This window comes from Desmodus rotundus, chromosome 1 (assembly GCF_022682495.2).
Source record: "Desmodus rotundus isolate HL8 chromosome 1, HLdesRot8A.1, whole genome shotgun sequence".
NCBI lineage: Eukaryota > Metazoa > Chordata > Mammalia > Chiroptera > Phyllostomidae > Desmodus > Desmodus rotundus.
Genome location: NC_071387.1, coordinates 116,818,892 through 116,826,944, shown reverse-complemented (window position 1 = coordinate 116,826,944; position 8,053 = coordinate 116,818,892). Strand labels below are relative to the sequence as shown.

General features: G+C 44.5%; 1 pseudogene; it reads right to left on the bottom strand.

The window, feature by feature from the left end:
* Positions 1 to 6,915: 6,915 nt before the first annotated feature.
* On the bottom strand, positions 6,916 to 7,488 carry LOC112314769 (large ribosomal subunit protein eL18-like; annotated as a pseudogene).
* Positions 7,489 to 8,053: the final 565 nt, after the last annotated feature.

Below are 8,053 nucleotides of genomic sequence, written 5' to 3'. Positions count from 1 at the left end.
GTAAACCAACCCATGGAAGGGCCCCAAGTCCTACTCCGAGTCCTGAGTGCTGGAGGTTGGGGCAGAGAAGGGGGAAGGGGAGAGAAACAGAATTAACCATGCCCAGATCTAAAGGTAGGAAACTGGAGGCAAAAGGGGACCTTATCACCTAAAGGAAGACAAACTCAGCCAGGATCAGAGAGGGGTTTAGTCCCACTCTCTGTATTAAAATAGAGCTCACTATTGGATTTATGACTGGTTGGGGTGGAGGTGGTGAGGAGGGAGGAATGTTGGTCTCCAGAAGAGTTGAAGTATGGAAACCTACTCCTGGGTGGGCAAAGTGGAAAAATTAGGTCTAAAAGGTGTAGATCCCACTCCTGCTCCAGAACTTAATTATTATTAAGAACTACCACAAAAAAGAGAAAAAAGCACCTGCATTTCTTATTGTAATTTCAAATGCTTCCCAGATCTTACCAATGTGGGGTACAAATACTGTTACAATAGCAAGTAATCCCAAATGTATCTCATGCCAAATCCCACTGCATAATTGGCAGAGTACTGACCCTGTTGGCATTCCCCTCCCCATTAGGATCCCCCTGGAGTGCTCAGAAAGGCTTCCAGGTGCTCCCCAGGGAGCCTGGCCCACCGCCTGAGCCCTGCTCCAAAGTGTGACCTCAGCCTTCACTTGGGCCAACAGTTCTGGCAGGCTGCTCTGGCTGCCCACAAGGAAAACTGTTGTGGGACACCCTGTTACTCTACCAACAGCAGCAGATAGCTCTTTTGTCACTTGTCTTGTTTGGTCTGGGGACTGGGAGAAATTAAGACATCCGACAACAGAGCAATCTGGAGTTCAGAGACCAGACGGGTCAGTATGTATTGCATTTTTATGGACACAAATATGAACAATGCAAACTGGCATTTCTAATAATTGCCTCTGATAAATAGCAGTATGTTACAGTGTTCTGTGGTTTCATCGTGGCTTTAAAATTAAGACACATACTACCACTTGCACGTGTAATTTTTAAATTTTTTTCCCTTAGAGCTAATCTTTGCAGATTGTCAGAGATGATAATGATTATTGTTCACGCGGGGTGCTCTGGCCTGGCAGAAGACTGCAGAAGGAAACAACCTAACAATAACATTAGCCCTTTACTCCAGGTTTAGAGAGCACAGCTTGTGGCTGAGGCTGGGGGTGGTGGGGGCAGGGCAGGGATAATTGTGGAGGGGCTATTTGGGAGAAACTTGTTCACATTCCTAGGACGAGGAAATTTCATCCTAACAAGATTGATCAATTCCCGTGGTGGTACCGGTTAATGTGTTTTATATATTAACTTTTTTTTGCTTCTTACAATTTTATTAAATATTTTTTGCTCAAAAAGTAATGCATAGTAGTTTAAGCAAACCAGTAAATCAAGGTAAATAATAGTCTCTCCCTTTTTCTTGCTAATCCCACCATTTTGAGTTTGCCATTTTTTCTACATTTATTTAAATACATCTAAACCTATTCACATATATAGGGTTTTTTTCCCCATGAGGCAGTTCTACTTGTTAGATACTGATAAGTGCCTCTCTTGTACCAGGAAAACAAACTCACACTTGTATTCAGAGCTGTAATGAACAACCGAGGCTATCATGTCAGAACATGTTATCTACTGTGTGACAGGCACTCCTCAGCTCCTTAGCAGTCACCTTATTTATATCTTACAGCAAACCTACAAGCTAGGTATTTTCATTTCCATTTTACAAATGAGAAGACTGAGGCTCAGAGCAGTTAAGCAGCTTGCCATTGGACCATGATGTCTGTGAGGGTAGTACCCCTGATTTTTTGTTCACCACAGTATCCCCAGCACCCAACACAGTGGCTGGCATGCAGTAGAGCTTGATGCATAGACACTGGCTAAGCTATGGTTGCACAGGTCCATGTGGACACAAGTGGTGGAGTAGGATTTGAACCCAGGTGTGCCTATCCTTAGCTATCTTGAGGAAGTGGCAGTGAGGAGAAGGTACAGAGCTTGGCACATCAGGGGTTCCCTTTAGCCTATGGAAATCAACAAAGCACCCCCTTCTGAGCCTTTCCAGACTTGTGGTGGTTGTGGAGGTGTCTACCAGACTTGGTAAGCTGACCTATACTCCCTTGAGAATTTCTTCCCCAGGGTATTGTCCAAAGTTTTATCCACCTAATGTCCCCATGAAAATGACCCTTGGTGTCCAGATTGCCTAAAAAGGAAGACAAATAGCAAAGCTTTCTGGAGACTGGCCAGGGGTCAGGTCTTCTGTCTTCCTGATGGAGGAGAACAAAAGAGAAAATTAGGGGATGAACATGGTCTGGATACCCATGTACACCCAGGTGCATTTCCTAGTAGTACCTAAGTGTACTTCCTGAATGTTCGGCTGATTTTGCATATGAAGACATTGCAGCTCAAGAGGTGCAATGACTGAAAACAGCTCTAAGGGGCTGAGCCCACACGGTCTGTCTGCCAGTCCAGGCTTTTCCCACAGTCATCATCTGTGGGATGCCTTCATGTTTTGCTTAAGAGCTCAAGGTTGTGGTTTGTGAGCTCACAGGGGTGTCCTGGGGCCATTTGCACTGCTGTTAACTCCAGCCACTGCCTTTTTAGATGTTAATACCTAGAAGCTAAGGCAACATAAGAAGAAATTAAAGATGCATACATGACTTGTTTTCCCACTATATTACAAAAAACAATGCCCCTAAGAACATGTCTGTTTGGTTTTTTGTTTTTGTTTTTTGGTACCGAAAGCTTTGGGAAGAAAACATAAGACAAGTTGACCAACTGAAATACAGGGAGAAAGAAGGGCCTGGCTGGATACAAGTGGAGCAGTGGTGGGAAGTCACCTTCCAGGAAGAATAAGGATAGAGAAGAGCTTTAGGACTTAGAGAAAAAAGGAGGTAACTGAATTTTCATCCTGGCTGGGCAGGATGCTGAGGGAAAAGACAAAAACAACATCTAAACGGCCCCAGATTGCTTGGGAAGGATCCTCTTAAAAGTGGAATTATAGGCAGGACCTAAAAGCTGCACCACCCAGAGGAACTGATGTAGGCCTAACAGGAGCAGCATCACATACAGGCAAGGCCAGCAGCATGGGTTGAGAGATGAAAGCTTTCTAGCAATGCAGGTGGGATCTTTGGAACAAGCAGCCTCCTGAAAGCCTGGACAATTAGGAGTTTCTGCACTGAGGCTTTGGGAAAGGCAGCCTCTCCTGAGACATGCCAGACAACAGTAGTTTTATTACTGTCACATCAACTTACACCTAGCTATAGCTGCAAGATGGGAAGGCTGGCAAAGAGCAAAAGTACACTACAGATACCATGTAACAATGTTTTGATCAATGAGGAACTACATATGGCTGTGGTTCCATAAAATTATAATGAATTACAAGCAAAAAGTTCTTTTGCAATGTTGAAAGTAAAGGCTGGACCCAACTACAATATTGCATTTTTTGCTAGCTCTGGGTGGTTTAAATGGGCAAGGAGGCTTAGCATGCTGTCCATCTGCCAAATGTCCCTGGTTGGAGTCCAGAGTTGGCAAAGGATCTGGGGGAACGGGCTATGGTGAAAGGACCCCCGAGCCCCCTACCAGCCCATCCTGCCTGCCCCTGCACACCCAAACATGCACTCATACTCTGTGCATAAACTCACTTCCTTTTTCCTCATTTCTCTTTATCTCTCTCTTCTTCCACTCTCAAACCCCCATCTCTCTCTCTCTCTCTTTCCTCTCTCTCTCTCTCTGTCTTCCCCCTCCATTTCATTATTTCTTTCAAGCTTTATCTCTGGGTTTCTTTCTATCTCTGCTCTTTCTCTCTCCTTCTCTTCCTTCCCTCTGTCCATTCCTTCCTTCCTTCCTCCTCCTGATGTCTAGCCTAACCTCCTCTTGTCCCTCCCTCCACTGCCCTGCCCCAGCCCCTCCAACATTCACACACAGTCTTTTGTACCAATTTTTATTGTGCCTTTTCTATATTTAAACATATTTAGATATACAAATACTTACCATCATTCCACAATTGCGTTAGTATTCAGTATAATAACATGCTACACAGGTTTGTAGCCTAGGAGCAATAGACTATACCATACAGCCTAGGCGTGTAATAGATTGCACCATCTAGGTTTGCATAAGTGCATTCCATGATGTTTGCACATGACAAAATCACCTAACAATGCATTTCTCAGAATGGGTTCCTACCATTCATGGGCATATGACTGTACTTACTATACTTTTTTATAATTGCATATACCACCTCAAACTCACTCACTTAAAAAGGCCAACATCTTAAAAGCTGGATTTGAATTGAGGGTCTGTAAGTGTTTTTGAGATGAGTAGTTGTTTGAGGCTTATTGGTGCATTTTTGAGCCTGTTCCCTCACAGCCTCCCATCCTGTCCCTCCTTCCCCCAGCACCCGCCCCAGCACCGACATGCACAGCCACACAGCCGACACTCCCACTCCCTCAGTTGCATTTTCTCATCTTCCTTCAACCAGCCTTGTCGGAATTAAATGAAACCAACCAGTCCTAAGGATGTTCCTCTGCTGTTTCAACACTTGGCAGCTTGTTAATTCTGAAGAAGAGAATTGTATTTGAAAGCAAGTATTGCCTTTATCTTATTGTGATGCTGTTCTCTGATGTTCCTGCCACTGCTTTGAATAATCAGTATTTGGCGGGAGGGTGGGGGGGGGGAGAAAAAAAGAAATTCTTAACCTCTTTATCGGCCTTCATCGTGGAGTCTCCAATGAGCTGTCACAAATAGCATTCCATAACAAATGAGATTATACCTCTCTTCATTATCCACCCTTTTCATCCATGTACAGTAGCAGTGCTGAGACCTTCAGGGATCACATCAATCAAATCCCCAGTTAGAGATGTTTAAATTCAAAACTCCACACTCAGCTGCACCTGTTCTTTCCAGGCTACCAAGGTAAATTTGGGGTTTGTATACAACTCCTTAAAATTTTGTTTGAAAGTAAATTAAGGTTTGTTTTGAGATTGAAAGTAATTTCAACATGCAGCCTAGACAGCGCAGCCACAAATGGAGTGTAAATGCAACAGGCTTCCAACTTGAGATTTTCCCTTTAGCTTAGCGCTTTCAAAGCAATAATCTACACTGTGCCAAGCCAAGTGGTGAGTGACCACGCTAGGAGGATTAAAGGATTATTTTTTTTAATCCACTGGAACTCAAACCATGGCCCCTCTATCAGTAACTTTAATAACTATAATGGACTGAATACACATACCTATTTTCTTCAAGGTTCTCAAAATGTTTTCACCAAATGTAACTTTCCAAATTACAGGTTAATTTTTAAAGCTGGAAAGAGCCTTAGAGATCAACTGAAGTCTTTATGTAAAGATAAAGTTTGAGGCCCCGGAAAGTTCTCTGATTTACTCCCAGTCTCGCATCCACTTACTGACGAAGTAGAACTCAAAGCCAGGCCCTCGGATTTTCTGGGTGCTTTCCCCGCACCCATGGACTTGCAGCATCAGTGTCACCAAGGGGCTTGCCAGAAAAGCAGATTCTCAGGCCCCACCTCAGATCCAGAAAATCGAAATCTGCATTTCAACAAAAGCCCCGTGTCTGTGCGCATGTGAAAGCCTGAGAAACTCTGCTCTGCAGCTCACTGCCTCTGCCCACCACTCTACCTCTGCACTTGACATCAGATGATTGGCTGGACATGCCCAAGAAAGTTTACTAAAATAAGTATGATAATCATGTGGAACCCGCATTCTGTACTCAGAGAAAGTGTTACGGTGACATCTAACAAGCGGTGAGGATAAAAGATCGGAAGATAATTCCTCTGGACTTTTTATGGAGAACTTACTATGCTGTGCCCTTGGAAAAACAGGGTCCCTACCCTGAACAAGCTTATAATCAGGAGGGGAGAGAAATCTAGAGTCCTGGAGGAAAAATAGAGACATTAAATTCTAAACTGGGATGTAAAGAGTTTAGGGAAAACTTCCAGTGGGGCACCCCTAATTCATTCCCCTCTCTGTTGCCAGTGGGAAGTTTCTAAACTACAACTTTGACCAACTCTCATCCTTCAGTGATTCCCGCTTCCCCCTCCCCCACAAGCAGGGTAAAATCCAAAGTCCTCTGAATAATCAGTGGAGTCCCTCTTCAGCCTCAGCATCCTCTTTCTGCACCACCCTTTCTCACATCCTTGCCCCCCAGAAACACTGGGCTGCTTCCAGTTCCCTAGTCTGACATCTGTTTGTTCATCCCTGGACCTTTGCAAGAAGCTTCTGTGTGAATGTGCCCCCCTTCCCCAGAAGTCCTAAATTCCTATTGCCTCTGACTATGACTGTACATGGAGAGAAAGGGTCTTTAAAGAGGTAATTGGGTTAAAATGAGATCATTAGGGTGGGCCCTCATTCAGTCTGACTGGTGTCCTTATAAGCAGAGGAAATTAGGGCACAGACACACAGATGCACTCAGAGGAAAGACCATGTGAGGACCCAGAGAGAAGACCACCACCTCTAAGCCAATGACAGAGGCCTCAAAACTGCGGGGCACCTTGATCTCCAATTTATGGCCTCCAGGACTATGACAACATACATTTCTGCTGTTTAAGTCCCTCATCTGTGGTATTTGTTACAACAGTCCAAGCAGACTAATCCACACACAGTTGAAGCACCATCCAGATCCAGGTACAAAACATTTCCGGCACCCCGAAAAGAAGTGTGAATTTGACTGCAAGGACAATTGGAAGTCATTTTTGGTCCTGAGCATGAGATTCGCCAAGGCAATATGGAACTTCAGGAAGATTAGCAAGGTGATTGGAGTGAGTAGAGTGGGATGAACTGGCAGTAAGGGCAGTCAGAATGAATGGGGGAGGAAAAAGAGGCAAAGCAGGGTTCAGAATCTCTTGCTAAAGTAAAAGAATCACTGAGAGGGTAGTGGTAAAGAGAACTAAAAGATTTTTTTTTTTTAATCAGCACCCAAAAATCTTTTGGTAGCCGCAGCCCAGCCAGTGGCCTCTGGCCCACTCGTACTTCCAGCTCTTGGAGAGCATTTAGGGTTTGCTGTGCCTGGGCAGGGTTGTCCAGGCCTTGCCAAGATGCCTGTACACCTCTCAGCGCACGCGAGGACTAGAGAGCAGGGCAGGGCCACAGAACTTGGGGGAGTCCAAGGCCAGCTGGTCAAGGGTGAGGATCTTGCTCCCAGCCTTGAGGATGCAGCACCAGGCACAGCTGCTCACACACAGTGCACAATCCTTCAGTTTGGGTACCTCTTGTACGCACACTTCATTGGTTGTAGTTCCTACAACCACAGCAGTTTTGTTCTGCCAACCAGGAAGCTTCATCCTCCAGACCACCTGGGAAGAGGACAAGGGGGCTGGCTGGTGTGACTCCTGACAACCTCTTTAGCACAACTTGAAGATGGAGTTGATTCATCTGGCCAAAAACTGGTACAGCTTGACCAACAGCCTTAGGTAAATGACCTGGCTCTTGGGCTCCTTGGGCCAAACCTTTCAGTCTTTTTTGTGGCAGATGTCAACTCCCATCATGCTCCATCAGGTCTGGAAAGCTAAAAAGACATTTTAAAATAATGGCTGAATAGTAGTGATGAACAAGAGAAAGGAACCAAAGACTCCAAAGATTTTGTCCAGGAGATATTGAAGTGAGGGAATATTGATGACAAGTGTTTGGGAAAAAGACTCAGTTGGAGTTGGAAATGATGAAGGCCACTCTGAGTCTGAGAGGACAGCAGCATGTTCAAGTGGATATGACATGCCCAGAAGGTAGAAATATAAGACAGAGCCCAAAGCAAGTGAGGATAGGACTAAAATGTGAAAGTGCATGGAGAAGAGGGAAGAAAGGCAAGGATGAATATTAACACAGTAACAAAATAACAATAATAGCGAACAAGTATGAAGTGCTCACTACCTGCAAAGTGTTGTGCTAAAGCCTTTTACATAGCTTATCTCATTTGATTCTCACAACAACCCTAAAGGGAATATTCTGTCAATATTATTCCTGTTTAATCAAAGAGGGAATTGGGACACAGAGAGATTTAGTAACTTGTCTAAGGTCACACAGCTAGTAAGTAGTAGATCTGGTTTCCAACCT